The 16,655-nt window shown below is 38.7% G+C and overlaps 1 protein-coding gene across 2 annotated transcripts in view; it reads right to left on the reverse strand.

Annotated features, from left to right (window-relative positions):
- unc5cb (unc-5 netrin receptor Cb) overlaps positions 1 to 16,655 on the reverse strand; it is a 203,978-nt gene that overhangs the window by 185,912 nt on the left and 1,411 nt on the right. The gene's annotated exons all lie outside the window — the stretch shown is intronic.

Below are 16,655 nucleotides of genomic sequence, written 5' to 3' on the forward strand. Positions count from 1 at the left end.
AAGCGAGCCATACGTCTCTTCCAGTATTACCTAGCAACTCAAAATACACTCCATTTAATTCCTTAATGAACATTCTTAGTAGGGATTGATTTGTCAATGCATGTTATTCTAGAGAGAAAAATACGCCTTTATAATCCTTCATGCAACACCTCTAGGACCAGTTTCTATTCTCCTGACACCACCAAATCCTCTTATTGTATGTCTTTATACCATCCAAACATTTCCTGATGGATAAAATCATGTGTTTGTTGTTAAATCTTATTTAATCATAAATGCATCACATTACAGGGGAAAAAATGGGCATTTCATAATGATTTTAACCTGTCACACACGTACGTATCCTGAAAGTCCCTGTAAGTAGCCTATACTGTATGTTTGCATTATTTTTATTGCGATATATTTTACAACCAAATTGTCATTTTAAAACTTAAAAACAAATATGAACTAAGATAAAGAAAAACTGCATGATGCTGACACTGAAATTAAAATACGTTGTGAATGGCATGTAACTGAGACTTTTTAGCCTTACAAAAAAGGGAATGTGGCAGAGGTTAAGAGTGTTACATTTCCATAAGATAAACTGCATGGCACTAACAATGAAACTTGGATTGTTACTGTAGCTCTTGGACACGTCCCTAAACTACCAACCATCTTGGCAAGCTCTGTAAAACTGTAAGGCCTGTAACGTGTAACCAGATCTTTGCCACAGCGCTGTTTCTCACAGAGAATCTCTCATCTGTCGATAGAATGCATGGCGAGCATCATGTAAAGTGAGACGCAACCATCTAGTGATTATATCCCAGCAACCCCCCCCCCTGTATGTACACACCAACCCCATTAAACGCATTCCTCTGTCTACATGCCCAAAGCCACCAAAAACAAAGAGAAAACATGAAAAACCTCAACGTGTAAGATGCACGACAGGCTAAAGTGTCCTCTTTTCCTGTTTTAAAATACTTATACAAGTAAATACTTGATACTTGTTTTGATGAACTGCTTTTGGCTAAAAGCTATTGTTGAATATTGTTGGCTCTTTGACGAATTGCTTTTGTCCCTCTTTTGTAAGACGTGTCTGCCAAGTACATAAATGTAAATGTGTCTTATAAATGCAAAAATGCATTTAAATGTTCAATATAAAAACTCTTGGGTTAATGACTGAATTTTAAAAGAACTCTTTATGCCAAAATTTTCTATAAAACGAGAATCTTCTTAAATGATTACCATAATACTTTAATGTTTAACAGGTTATTAAGAATATTTTCTAGTGATAAAGTAAGTAAAGTAGAGGTTTAGTTCATACAATTTAGCTAAAAATAAAAATGAATTAAAACAAAATTAAATAAGTAAAACTAAATCCATAAAACGATCCCATGATGGGAAAAAGTTCAATATATGAAACGCCTGATGGAAGATTCTATGAATGCATGAATGTAAATGTAAGAGACACTGTAAATAAACCACTGGTAGTTAGCTGTAATTTTAGTGTCCAATCAATGAAAGGCAAAAGTGTTCAGAAAAACTCTTTTTGCAATGTAATTTTGGTGACACTAGAAATTACCTTTAAGCTGACAAGCTGCTTTACAGAAAAAGAGAGATCTAATGACGTCACGCAGCTATTTTCAAAGTTACAGTGGAAGAAAAAAAAAAGCCCAGAAAAGAAAGAGACTTTCTAAGAAGCAGTGAGAAATGAGAGCGGGAGATTATAAGCCTGGTGTGGTCTCCGGCATATTCTTGGCTGTAAGAATGAAGACAGATAGCAGAGGCATGAAGGGCTGGAGAAACCGGAGGGGAGGGAGGAAAGAGAAAGACAGAGAAAAACAGGCCACGCTGTTGGGCGTGGAGCACAATAGGGATGAAATATGGTGGCGAGCAGAAAGATGCTGATTAGTGGACGGCTTCCCAGAAAGATCTACCAACCCAACAACTGAACTCGTCCTCACAAAGATGCTTTCCATGGCCGCCTGTGGCTTTCCAGGGAGATTTTCGCCCCGCGCTCCATCCGGATCGGCCCTTAATCTGGGTATCGGGGGCCTTCAGGCCTGCGGAGGCTGCGATTAACAACAGCAGGGAGATTGTATGTTCCTAATAGTTACAGCCTTCAAGTGGTGTAACGCAATTACAGGGGCTGCAGACGAACGGCTAATGTGCATGCAACTAGCTGCCTGATATGGATCAGGTATTGAGTTGGCTGTTTTTAATTCACTTTCCAGCACAAAAACGGGGGCATTAGTTAGATTAGACGGGCTTAGGGTGGGTGGGGTGGCGGAGGGCAAGTGAATTTGTTTAGTGCTGCCTGTCAATTACCATCTGAAACCTTCTGCTGAATGGTTATTTATCTTCAGAGGTGAGGGGAAGGGGAAAAGACTCGACAGGACAATACAAGGCCCGAATACGATTAATAAAGAGACTGTCCATTGACGAGGGCTACTCACGACCGTAGGCGAAACCATTTGGGTTATGATCGTCAAAATGATGTATGAGGCAACATCCAAACCTTCTTCGTAATGTATTCTGATCGGAGCAGAAAAGTCTGGGCGAGTGCAACATTGCTTCTACAGCGAAATAAGACAATAAGCAAACTAGAAGTGCTTGCAGGGCAGCAAATGAATAACATTACATTACGGGTAAAATAATAAAAAAACATGTGCTGCCTGCGGAGATTAATAGGACTATGCAATATGGATGTGTGTAAGAAAGCCAATCAGTTCAGTAAGCAAATTCAGTCAGAAAATGCATGCAAGAAATATGGGCTGCGTGTTTTGTGGAAAGAAATCTGATTGTGATTTTCTGATAAAAAATTGTGATAAAAAAAATTCTGTTGTTATATATAAAAAATACTGTAATATTTTTATTTAAAGGCAGCAAAAGTATAACATTAAATTATGGGTAAAATAATTTATAACTCTATGCAATAAATGGATGCAAGAAAGAAAAAGACATTGTTATAAACCACACAACTCTCATATATATATATATATATATATATATATATATATATATATATATATATATTAGGGGTGTAACGGTACGCAAAAATCACGGTTCGGTACGTACCTCGGTTTTAAAGTCACGGATCGGTTTATTTTCGGTACAGTAAGGGAAAGAAATGAAAACATTAAACTGCAGGTTGTTTATTACTATAAACTTTTTTTAACAATTTGTTTACACTTTTTTAAACACTTTTTAATAAAATATAATAAAATATATATAAAATAAAAAAAAGAATAAGAAATAAAATACTGCTGCAAAGTTCTCCACTAAATAAAATACTCTCAGTCTCAAACCAATATCACATAATACATTTAATGAAAAATATAAATAAATAACTATGTGCAGCATTACCAATCCCAGCTTGTAGGCCTGCTCATATTTAAAAATTAAGGCTGGGAATCGATTAAAAAAAATGAACTAATTAATTGCACAATTTAGAATCACCTAATTAAATGAAACAGAAAACAGAAAATAGCCCTATATTAAAATAATATTAAACATAAATATATTAATGTATTATTTTTCAATAATCAATCAACATATCAATTTAAGATTATTTTTTATTTTTTTACTAATTATCAAAATAAAATATAGTCCTACAAAGCTATTACCAGAGCAGGTCATTTTACCATTGTTGCCCAGCATGACTATACCAGCTCAGCAAACAGAAGTCTACTACTGAGAAATCTCACCTTATTTGAGCGGACTTTGCTTTTCCAGTGCGTGATCGGTCCATGATTGGAGTGTTTGGGCCGTTAACGACAGAGCAGAAAGCGCAACGCAAACACGGAGTCGAACATTGAACATTGAGCAGAGAGCGCAGCGCGCAGACACACACACACACACACACACGGAACGGAGAGTGCGGCGGCGCACACGGAGCGGAAAAGCTTTTTTTCGCCCTGCAGTCGATTTCATTGGTTTAGGTTACAGTGACGACGGGTAATACTTTAGCATCAGCTGCAGGGTGGGATTTGCGCTGAACACGGAGACTTCCGCCACTTAATATGTTCGTGTGGAAACACGAAAATGTACCTATGTTCCGCACACAAAATATTGCATTCGGTCATTCGGTACACACGTGCACCGGACCGAAAGCCCTGTACCGAAACGGTCCGGTACGAATACACGTACCGTTACACCCCTAATATATATATATATATATATATATATATATATATATATATATATATATCACATATCACAGTGGTATCATCACTTTGGTTTTGAATGGTAAGTTAAATGAGAAATGCGAATTTAGAAGAACAGCAGTACGGCTGAGGTTATTGCAAAAAAAAAGGAATAGGAATAAATCAATACACTCATACAAGAGCCATAATACTTGTGTACATAATACATAAAGCTTGTGAAAGTTACCGACTGCACAGAAATGCACAGATGAGTCGAGCGGGTTTTAGATGTTGTGACCAGCTGAGAGAATGAAAATGAACAAATGATCAAAAAGCTCCACAACGTACAAAGAAACAATGCCGCTGAAATCTGCATATGGCCTACATTTCTTTGTTTTGAGCGCACTTAAAAAAACCTTGATGATTTTGTTCTCTCATAAAAACAATTATTTTATGAGCATCGAAAACCATTCAGATCCAAACGCACATTGATTGTTCCATGTATGGAAACGTTTGAAATGTTCACCTTCAGGGAGGCTGGGAAAGGCCATGCGAGACCCTAGTTAACAAATCATTATCTGCTTCATCTCTTCCATATCTGGTGAGAAACTCGAACCGGCGTTTTTTCCCCTCTCACAAGCGGCTCTTACAGCACATTCAGCTGGCTAAATAGAAAAGAAAATGGGGCTACTGTTTTCACCTCCAACCCACACGCACACATAATCGCAACAATATGGGGGAAAAATCCAGGCATGGGACGCCACGCCAGCTCAATGATATAAAGTTACTGCGGCTGGAGGGAAAATGCTTTTTATCATTTGCAGATTACACAACACAAGGGACTTTTCTGTAACCCCGAGACCACCGGGACAATGAGCGACTGTGAGTGATCTGAAATACACTTTTAAAATGGCCATCACAAACTATCAGTCACAGACTCGCAGTGCGTCACTGCACATTCACCACTGCGCTCGTGAACCTGAGGAAAGACGAAAGGAAGGTAAAGAGACTCGAGGGCAGAGCCACCCGCCTCAGGAACACTTGAGACGAAATGACAAGGGCTTTGCTGGAAAACTTGATTTATTTTTTTATTTTTTTTACTTGCCTTTGTACGTGAATATAGACACGAGTGAAGCACAAAGCTTCGTTTACAAAAGAAATAATAGGTTAGAAATGAAATGTTACATTGAAGGCATGGAAACTTTGGATTCGTGTGGCGAATGAGAGAGCTACGTCACATGAGCCCATAAATCTAAGCTTTGTCGGCTTTGTATTATGTTTTGCGATCTGGTCACCCGATTATCAGCGTATAATCAGAGAAATAAACATCTTGTTTCTTTTCCCAAATCTTCACTCACGTCTCGCTCATTTTCCCTGTGGATTATAAACGTTTCTTCCTTTGGTTCGCTTTTAATTCGTCCTACAGCGTTTTTTTATACTTTACCACAGTAAAAATGCGAATATAAAAGGCCTTTTTGCTCGCTCTTCAAATTCTATTTAACACAGTGTGCTTGTTATTATGGTAATGCGCGTCACGTTTATTTGTATAGCGCATTTTACTTTATTTTTCAGTTTAGTTTGGCTTTCTCTGGCAGCAGAGAATCAAGCGTCGCCTAAATGTCTGGACACTGTTCGCTCTTCAGACCTTTTACAACAAGTGTCAGTCGCTCTGAACATCAAAATAAACACGCTGTTACCAAATGGAGGTTTATTATTTTTGTAATATTTATCCCCCCCAACACGGTGGTATAAACTCCCACCTTCACAGCCCTAGAAATGACGGTGGTCCTTCTCTGAGAAAGGCTGGTCTTTTATCCGTCAGTCAAGCCTCTGGTTTTTTGGTCCCTCTCTGCGATATCGACTCCTTTCAGATAAACGTCTCGGACTGCCCAAGACTGGCTCTCAAATGTCACTCATTTCTATTTTACGAGCTGTTTACACTCTTGAGAGTCTGAGCAGAGATTGTAGAAATACTGTGTTCTGTCAGGCACTACTGAAAACAAACAAAGAGAGAAAACGCAAGTCCAGAGCTAAAAAGAGTAAATATTCATGCCTATATTTCATGTGCCTACGTCGCTAAAATTCAACCAGAGTGGAAACAAACTGCCAGAATGAGAAATCGGCTGAAACCAGACACAGCCTGTGATTTCTTGCGTTCCCACTAAACGCAGCACAAAAGAGATCAGATTTCCACACAAAATCATTTGCACATGACAAGGAAGGGGATGAAAAAGGAAACGTGTATATGTGCGAGGGGAAAACGCCAGCTTTTGAGCTCAGCAGTCTATTGTTTTGCAGACTTGGGGTTTTGATTTCCATATACAAATAGCAAGAAAACCGGTCAAGAATAGCAGCGGTTAATGTATCCGAATATGCCTTGTTGGGTTTAGGAAGAAATCGGAGAGTTATGCTATCCTAGACTCCCCTCATTCGTCCTTCTTTTCCTCCTGTTTACTCCTTTTTCCTTTCTGGCCCAAATCATTGCTTTTGTTGGCGCAGAACCTCAGCGCTGGAACACGGCGGTACAATAAAACATTTCCCTCACAACAACAACGATAAAGCACAAAAATGCAACCAGTAAAGTGCAGAACTTTTGCAGTTTTATTGCAAGAACAACCATGTCGAGATTTACTGACGTGTTTTCTCACAAATGCGAGAGGCAAAAAAGTGTGCAGCGGGTAGAATTTATGTGAGCGGCTACTGAAGGAAAGCATTCAAGGGGCTGTAATTCAAATCTGACAACTCCCTGAAACGGCAACAGTGCGTTCGGCACTTCAGACTCGTGAATGAGCGCACCGCTGTTCCCTTTAAACAACTCACTGGTCCAGCGCCAGCCAGAAACTGGCAGGGTCGGCCCAGGATTCGACACATTTCCTGTGTCATGGGTGAATCCCTGCGTTTCCGTGAGAGTGTGTTAGAGAGGCTTAATGCACAGAGAATCAGCCAACGCTCATTATTTCACTGAGTTTATGACCCCTGACTGACGGAGAGAAGCCGCCAACTGCATCCTGCAGACAGAAGGAGCTAAAAATGTTACAAGTTAATAATGAATGCACAGGCACATACACACATACACATTAACAAACTATGGCAGCGACACCAGGGGTGGGCGGTTTCATTCCCGAATCACGGAAGGAGTAATTCTAGATCATGGTAACAGTATATGATGGTATAGTTACTGACGCTGGAATATTTTCTAGATATTTAGTCAATAAAACATTTGGTAACACTTTACAATAAGGTTCATTAGTTAACTACCTTAGTAATAAACATGAACTAAGAATGAACAATACTTCATTTATTAATGTTAGTTAATATTCATATCAACATTTACTAATACGCATTCAAATCAAAGGTTGTATTAGATAACATTAGTTAATGCACTGTGAACTAACATGAACACACAATGAACAGCTGTATTTGTATTAACTAACATTAACAAAGGTTAATAAAAACTGTAACAAATGTATTGCACAGTGTTAGTTCGTTTTAGTTAATACACTAACTAATGTTAACTAATGAACCTTATTGTAAAGTGTTACCAAACAATTTACAAAAAGAAAAAATACTTTATTATTTAATTTAAAACCCTGGTATATATAAATTTTATCATATTATATTATACACTGAGAAGTTTTTTTACTAAATATTAAATATATGGAATATAAAATAAGGCAAAAACAACTTCATATTATAGAAGACTTAAAAAAAAAAAACGAAATACCCAAAACCGTAAAATAAAAAAAATAATAAATAAAAATAAAATAAAATAATAATAATAATAATAATAATAATAAGGCATATTTGAAACCATAATAAAATAGTCAATATACAAAAAAAATAGGTAGCACCGAATCACGGAAACAGTATATCATGGTATAGCCTAGTTACTGACACTGGAATGGGTAATAAAATAAAATGTGTAATATATTAAATAATAGTTTCATATTTCTTGATATTTCCAGTGAATAAAATAAAAAGTACTTTATTGTTTCATTTAAAACCCTGGTCACAATCACAAACCAAAAGATTATTCCTACAGACATAAAAATGAAATAAGTGAAAAAATATATATACATTTTTATCATATTATATTATACACCCTTTAAGAAAACTGCCCAAGTGATTTTTGTACATTTTTCTGAGAAGGTTTTTTATTAAATACATTTCATATTATAGAAGACTTTTAAAAATACACAAAACAGTGAAAAAAAAAAAAATTCGAAGTATTATTTGAAACCATAATAAAATAGCCAATATGCATAATATGACCGCACATCAATTTAAATGTATATTAATGCGCCTCGTGGTGCAGGTGCAGATATGAGTCACAGTTGGCTGACACACCGTAAACACACCGTCACGCTGCCCATCCCTAACGAACACTGGAAACAGAAGCTTCTGTGCACAAGTCAGAAATGGCCTGTTGTCAATAAACACAAAGTCACTTTATCCCAGTGCAATGCTGAGTCTCCACTTTATCCAGCCATTCACCACTTCCATTACGGTTCCTATCACTTTAGAAGAGGATATATTATTTATCTACTTCCCTGTCTATGTTTGGAGGGCCTCGTTTGGGCCGGTGAATTGTTGTTGAAGTTTATTCTGGAATTTTCCAAGTGCCCACAGGAGAGGGAATTTTCACTTAGCACTGATTCCAGCACTTCTAGTTTAATGGGCTTTTTAAACGGTCAGATTTAATCAGAGGATTCCGGCCTGACGTTTTTTCCGGTGTTTTTTCATTCCCGGGTGATTTTTATGATGCGATTTCATTAAATGCAGTTTTGGGGTTTGGGCTTGTCGCTCGTCCCACCCCTAGTAAAGCGTCCTCATTGAGGGCCCTGTGATTAACAGTGTTTAACTCTCATTGGACACCTTCTTGTCTCAATGCCCTCCATTCGTGTAGGTGATGGTGGTATTGTTGTGATACGGTTTCCCCCGCGGGTACGAACGCGGCAGGTCATGCAGAAAGCCTTCATTAAGGAGACTTACTACTGTACGATTCTCAATTGGGCTCCTGCAAAATTAGCCCCAGTGAGCATGGCCCAGTTAAAGCACTCGCGGCTCGCGGACCCTGGGGAAACGGCCTGGAGATGTGACTGAACATGAAAGTGCTGAGTTTGGGTTTACCCAGCGATATCACACACAGATAAACTAATGGTCCAAACACAGAGCAACTGCTTATACATGGAAAACAGAGACAAACACACACCAAGATTAAGAGAACCACACCAGAACATGAAAGCAGGAGTTTTTGCCTCTGAAATGCTGCGACATGAGAAAACACAACATGCAAGATTAGGAATCATAAAACTAGTACAAGGCAGAAAGGCTCTCATTACTTTGCTCTGCACTAGATACTCAAATGCCAAAACGAGAACGCAAGCCTCGAACGGATCACACAATATGTGGCTCTAATTTAGCACCTCATTTAACCGGCCGAAAACACAACATTAAACATTGACATTGTGACACGCACTCACTGAAGCTTTCCCATAATGGCCCGCACAGTTTAAAACTCTGCTTGGCAGTTTTGTAGATAACTAAAAAGAAGAAATATGGGGGGAATTATCCAGAAGATTGATTCTGGAGAGATGAATGCGTGGTATTCATGCATCTTTATCTGACAGGGTTTGTGCTCTCCGGGCCTTGGGTTTAGTTATTCTCTCTGACAAAACATGTTTGGGCCGGGTTGAGGATCTGTCAGATGGAGAACGCTTCATCACTGTCTGACGGCGAGCTGATAGCACGATCCAGACGCAAGGATCAGTCTAAAAGCCCCAAATGAAGAAAGATAACCTGCAGGATACGCTCTGGAGAGCACATGGGGTTCATCTGACGTCTGCTAAGATAAAAAGTTCTGATAAATGTAAAAAAGTAGCTTGAAAAGGGTGAGGATGAGTCAGTTTATTATTTCATCTGCACTGAACAAGAAAACTCTAATTATGTTGGTAACAAAAGTTGTTTTATTGACCTTAGTACCCGTCCAAATGTTGTCCCAACTTCCATCTGAACAAAGAATTCTAACCTGAACAAAGTTTGCAAGTTCCCCGCATGCATTGAAGCTTGAAATAATTATATGATAACTTATTATAAATGGTCACTGCTTTACATTTTTCTGGCTTAAATTCCAATAGGATTTAAATAAATGTAATGTATTTTTTAATGAAAATCCCTAACATTGGTCATTGGTCTTCTTTGCTCGAATAAAAATGCAATATGAATTTTATTTAGGGTAACATACATTTTTCATTTTAGGGTGAAATATCCCTTTAAGGTAATCAGATGAACAACAGTTTTCAGTTTTTAGTTGAGGGTTAACAAATTGACTGCAATAGGTTGCCTTTTTAAAGGTTTTTCTTTTTCTTTTTACAGTGCAGAAATAATCTGGTTGTGAACAACATTTAATGTTGACTAACCAAGAGCTTATCTCCTGCCCACAAAACACCTGTCCATGATCATAAAAAACAACTGCAGGTCTGTGCATTAAACTTAAAGCACGACTCCAGTAAAATCAGGCTTAAAAGGGGAGCCTGGCCTGAGGCAGCGTTTCTCTAATGACCCATCATGGACCAGACCCTCAAGTCCCCCTTTGAGCTCCGACTCCGGCAACAGTAGGGCTTGCATTGACCTCTTATCATCTCTCTGGCTGCATGGGGCCTTTAATGGAAAGCAGAATCCAGAGGAAAACCTCAAAGTACCAAGTAAATGTATGTTCTTGTTTAAGCCCCATAAAAACAGGAAAGCACAAACATTTATCTGTGCTATGCTTTCATCTGCTGTCTGCCGAGCTAAAGAATAACAGAGCTGGGAGGCTGATAAAGTGGAGATAGGAAATGGAAACGCGTGGGTCTCATGTTCCCATGATTCCAGCAGGGCAGTGATTGCTTGTCTCGGCCTCCCTCTACGGTGAACAGCGGTGAACAGCCCTTTCATTACAAGACTTCTACATCAGTATGCACAACAAAAATCCATCCCGTGATGGTCAATTTGGCCGGCGGACAAGCGCCGTGCATTAGCAAAGAATACTAATAATTTGACAAATGTAATTTTAGAGGCTTTGTGGCTATTTACAGAACTTGGGTAGGATTGGATTGCATGCATTTCTTGGTCTTTGATTGACATACGGATTCAACACACCATCGCCTCTAGTCAAGTCACCGTTATTTATATAGCGCTTTTTACAATGCAGAGTGTTTCAAAGCAGCTTTACAGAGATAACAGGAAAATAATGCAACAAAGTTTGTCTAGAAAAAAAAAAAGTTATATAAGGCTTACATAGTAATGTGATTTTTTTCAATACTATGAGAAAATAGGAGCTTGCTAGTAAACTCGCTCGTGCGCGCTGTGACGGTATCCCAGCAAGCATCTTGTTTGATTGGACACCACTTTCTGCCTACAGGGAGAGCCATCACACGACAGCGGAGCTAAAAGCAAAGTGTTTCTGGTGGGACTGGTGCTTTTTATAGCCAAGGCCCATGCATGCAATAAGCGAAAAACGGTGTTCTGCTATTATAAGCCACAATAACAAGAAGAAAATGCAAGAACAACCATCCAAAATGACAAAGCTTTTACTGCAGAACTGTTCTGTTTTTACAAGACAAATGATGCTTCATTTAAGAAGGTCAGAGGTTAAGAGTGTATTTTCTGCACCACTAGAGGCAGCAAACAAAATAATGACTTTTCCAATACACTACTAAGATTATGCATGTTTTTACTTATTTTATGCATCACTACCACAGTGATGTGAACAAACCCACAACACAAAGCATTAAACTTCACTGTGCAACTACACTGCAAGAAATGCTAAATAACATTTTACAATAAGGTTCCATTTGGTAACTATGAAAAATAGAAAAGCAATTTATTAATCTTACTTTATCTTGATTTCAGCATTTACTTTCAATGTGTTTATATTATTTAATGGACCTGAGCTGACATAATTGAACAATGAACAGCTGTATTTTAATCAACTAACATTAACAACGATTAATCATTGTTAGTTCATGCTGGTTAACTAAAGGGACCTGATTGAAGAGTGTTACCGATTTTGTACTATTTCAGTCTTTCAACTTCAAAACTTCACGTTTAATTCACTGTGTTAAGGCCTGTTCACACCAAGAACGATAACTACAAAGATAACTATTACGATAACTATATTACAGTCCACACCAGCGAACGACATCGCTCAGTTAATTCTATTCACACGCTGCTGTTTTGTTGTTGCTCTAAATGCTGATTGGCTGTGAATGTTTAATTGTTAATCAGCTGGGGAAAAAGTCATTCTGAAAGTGATTCCATTTCTCTGCGTCGTTATCTTTACATTTATTGTCCTTGGTGTGAACGGGCCTTTCCTTCATTTTGGTAAGCAATTTCTAAATTTCAGAGCCGAACGAAAGTACAGTTCAGTTTGGTGCTGCAGAAAAATGACTACGTCTAAATGTTACGTCTGAGCGTTTTGCGTGGTCGGACACTGGCGCCGAACACCAGCAGTGCCAGTATGTGGTCGTGCACATTTACGGCCGGGCGTCATCCGTTCCCATGAGACCGAACTCTATCCTTCAAAACTGTAAAAAGAGGCGTCGCTCTCCTCTCCATAACTGCCCTGAGTGAAACCCCTTGACTGGTAATAACTCTCATCGCTCTCTCTCCATTTCCTGATCACAATTACCCTCTCCATGAGGAGCAGCGACTGTAAATTACATTTCTCTGATCCTCAGCTATAATTGGACACTGAGGATTCTCCGAGCAGCAGCCTTTCTGTAAGTGGAAAACAAAGAGGCTTTGAGCGTTTGGGTTTGGATTTCAAGAACGTGACTCATTACATTAAAAGAGAAGCGTAGCATCACTCCATGTTCAAGAATACGTCAGGTTTGCACAAGTGCGCGGTGCGGCAGAGTCATTTTATAAAAGAGATCTGTTGACAGACAGGTCGGTCACTTCTGCAGTGCAATGCTTGAAGTCTCTCACTAATGGACTGATAATAGAACCCAGTGCTGCACTTTGATGCTTCCCCTGTAGTTTACAGGGTGACAGTGTGTGATTAATTGCACTCACTCCACTCCCCATTCGCTTTTCCTCTTTTTCTACAACGGATAGAGTCTGTCATTGCCGTGACTTTGCTCGCTCACCTACTTGCACAGCTGGATACGGCGCGATTCGCCGTACACAATGCGGAGCGCATACTGTAATACATCTTTTACACAGCCAGAGCGCGACGTGACGTCAGGAGAAAAGAGCTGCAACCTCAGCACGACTTTCACAGCAATTATCACGAAAAAATATCCTCAGCACGGGGGAAGGCCAACAAACAGCATGTAATGCTGAAGTTTCTGATGACGCACCGTTTGGCTCGACCTTACCTTCACTAGCACGTGACTGTGTTAGATCTCATTTTCTCCAACTAAAACGCTCTTTGAAACGCTCTACATCATTGCATCCTGAGGGAATTACGATATACGGTGGCACTAGGTCATACTGTAGTAGCCGCTCGGCGCACAATGCTCTCTTTGTGTTTCCAAACGTATTTGGAGAACAAACCATGATGACTGTAACCTTAGTAGCGCCCATGAGACCCGACCGTTAGGCAATGAGGGAAGCGGTTAGAGTAATGATGATCGCAATAACATTCTCACTTACACTGAATTTTTATGCTTTTTGAGCATTGAAAATAAGTTTCATACCAATAATACCATTAGGCATTCATAAACAAAGCTCAGAGGACACATAACACAGAGAGTGAGAGGACGGACATGGAAAAAGTGAACTCACGCTTTGACGCACCGTTTTTAAACGGTAATTATGTGTATGAGAGAACAAACAAGGCTTTTGTGTGCCTAAAAAGAGGATAGAGCATTGCATATGGATATGCATATGGATTAAAAAAAAGCGTGCATGAAAACAAATGTACAAGAATGGATTATGCACATTTGGGATCTTCTGCTTTCATCAACAAAGGGTCTGCATATTCAAAACGACAGCCGATCTACTTCAGCCTCCGAATCCACACGGCCTTTTTCCGTTAAGGAGGATGACAAGATTGTCTTTTAAGTATTGTCAAGGGTTCTCAGGGTCGGGAAGCTCGGTTTTATCCCCCTCGCTCCCTCTTGACATTCACAGTCGCCTCTTATTCATATTCAGGCACTTGTGGTGGAGATGTCAGTGATTTTACTGTACTTGAGTCAGGCACTTGCTCTTTATCGCTCTCTTCTCCTCATCGACAGGGCCAAGAGAACACTGGGATGAGTGGGAATGCACACACTTAATTAAAACAAGTGCATCGACAGTGAAAAATAGGTGGATAAGGAGAGAAAAGGAGTGCGAGGGAATTTTATTTGTCATGCAGAATAGCTGAAACTATACTTTTGGCCGGTTCTCCGAGCACTAAAAAGATCCCCATGTGAACCGGAAACGTGTAGCTCATTAGTATCCAAAAAACCTATGGGCCATTAATTAGTTGCAAACAGTGTTCTCCCTAAATATTGACTTCTTAATGGACACGAAGAGACTTGGTTCGTGTTCCCATTAGAGTCGATGGCATTGGCCTCCGAGGGCTTTTGGAATCGGGCTTATGTCATCCTGCGATGCCCTTCAGACACTGGAGCAGGATAGTTTTTCCTCATCCTTTCCGTGTTCCTCATTAACTATGCACAATTGTCCAGGGAGGTTTCGCTAGACTGGATAGGGTTTCTAACAATCTGATTCCTGACGTTTTTGGAACTGCAGTGCGAGCCTGAAGCATGCAACACAAATAGCACTTTCGCAAATAATAATAATAATTTAGAATAGAACAGAATAAATGCGCCATCTTTGGCATTGTGTGTGTGAAAAAAAACACTTTGGACTGTATAGCCTTTACTTCTTTGTTGGCAAGGCGCTTAATTTAAATTAACTAGCTTTTAAACAGTGGGCCAGAGATGTTTGGAAAAAATAAGACTTAATTTAAGGGGCTCCAGGTCTAAGTTCACTGTCATAAATTATCTTCAAAACCAGTAATAACTGTAAGAGGACGAACTGATGCTGGGGTCAAGGTTTGCTTACACTCTAAAAATGCTGGGTTGTTTTAACCCAAATTTGGGTCAAATATTGACAAACCCAACTATTAGGTTAAAAATGTTACTTAAAACTGTAACCCAACGGCTAGGTTCGTCCATATTTGACCCAAATTTGTGTTGAAACAACCCAGCATTTTTTTAGAGTGTATGATTTACTAATGTTATTCTTTCTTTTTCTCTTTTTTCTTTATATATACACATACAATGTAAGCACAATGTCTGTATGTATGCTGTGTTGTTGGTTGTGTTGATGTGTGAATTTGTTTGTTAATTGTTGTTGAAACAAATAAAATAAATTATATCAAAAACTACAAGATCAGTTGAATCCAGTCCATCTGAGCACTATAACTGCATGTAAACCACTGAGGGAGGGATAAAGTCAATGTCAAACACACCGCTCGGAGGAGATTCAGGTCTTTGTGCCATCCTTTCGTGTCAGAAACATGGCTGCCTGTTTACTTACTCAACAATTATTCAGCGAAATCCCTTTAATGGAGTCCCAACACTCCACTGCACCAAACGGACACGTTTAAGAAGGCTCACGGCGTGGGCACTGGCGTATCTGAGATATGCCACAAACACAAACTTGAAAGCGTCTTCACCGATGAGAAACCACTTTTAACTCACCATGTTGTGCCCGGAGGAAAATGCATTTAATTAGTTCATTCTAATGCAATCAAAGCATGCATCTCTGAAAATACAGCAGAAATAGTCAATAACAAAATAATCCAAATAAATATTTATTTTACTCTTAATAGAAACAGGGAATTTGGGTAAATTGTCAATTCACACACTTCATAAATACAAAATGCCAATAGCACCATTTTCACAGAATGATATTTTATATGATAAAATGATATCAGAATGAGTGATATTTTGATATGCAAGTAATACAGTTTTCCCTGTTTCTCTGATTTCCTCAATATTACCAAAATAACTTCTTTTTTTTTTTATTAGTGCCATAAAATGACCTATAATATAAAATATCTTAAGTCGAGAGTTTAATTATTCATATGGCAGAGATTCACTTGGGGGGGACCCTATAGAGTTGGGGACATACTTTATATTTTTTTAATGTAGATGCAAACAAAATCCCATCATATTATGATGTAGGAAATTTGCATCACGTTTGGAGGTTTTTACGTGGATAAAAGATGGAAATCCTCTTCATAATCAACTGGAACTCAGTGAACCATTGAAATTCACTCCATATGCATGAATTTAACGAAGCATATTTAAACTTTGATAGATAGATAGATAGATAGATAGATAGATAGATAGATAGATAGATAGATATACACTAAACACAAAAAAACACAGCAGTGATCACTGATTTACAGCAAAAGAGATCCGTTTGAAAATCAACTCAGATTAAATACTCTTATCCTTTAAAAGCAGAAAGCACAACACAAATGCCCTGTAAAAAGATTTCAGCCTTCATAACAGGACAAAGGACATTAACAAGCACGATACGCGTTTC

Source organism: Abramis brama (assembly GCF_963993115.1).
Source record: "Abramis brama genome assembly, chromosome: 25".
Taxonomy (NCBI): Eukaryota; Metazoa; Chordata; class Actinopteri; order Cypriniformes; family Leuciscidae; genus Abramis; species Abramis brama.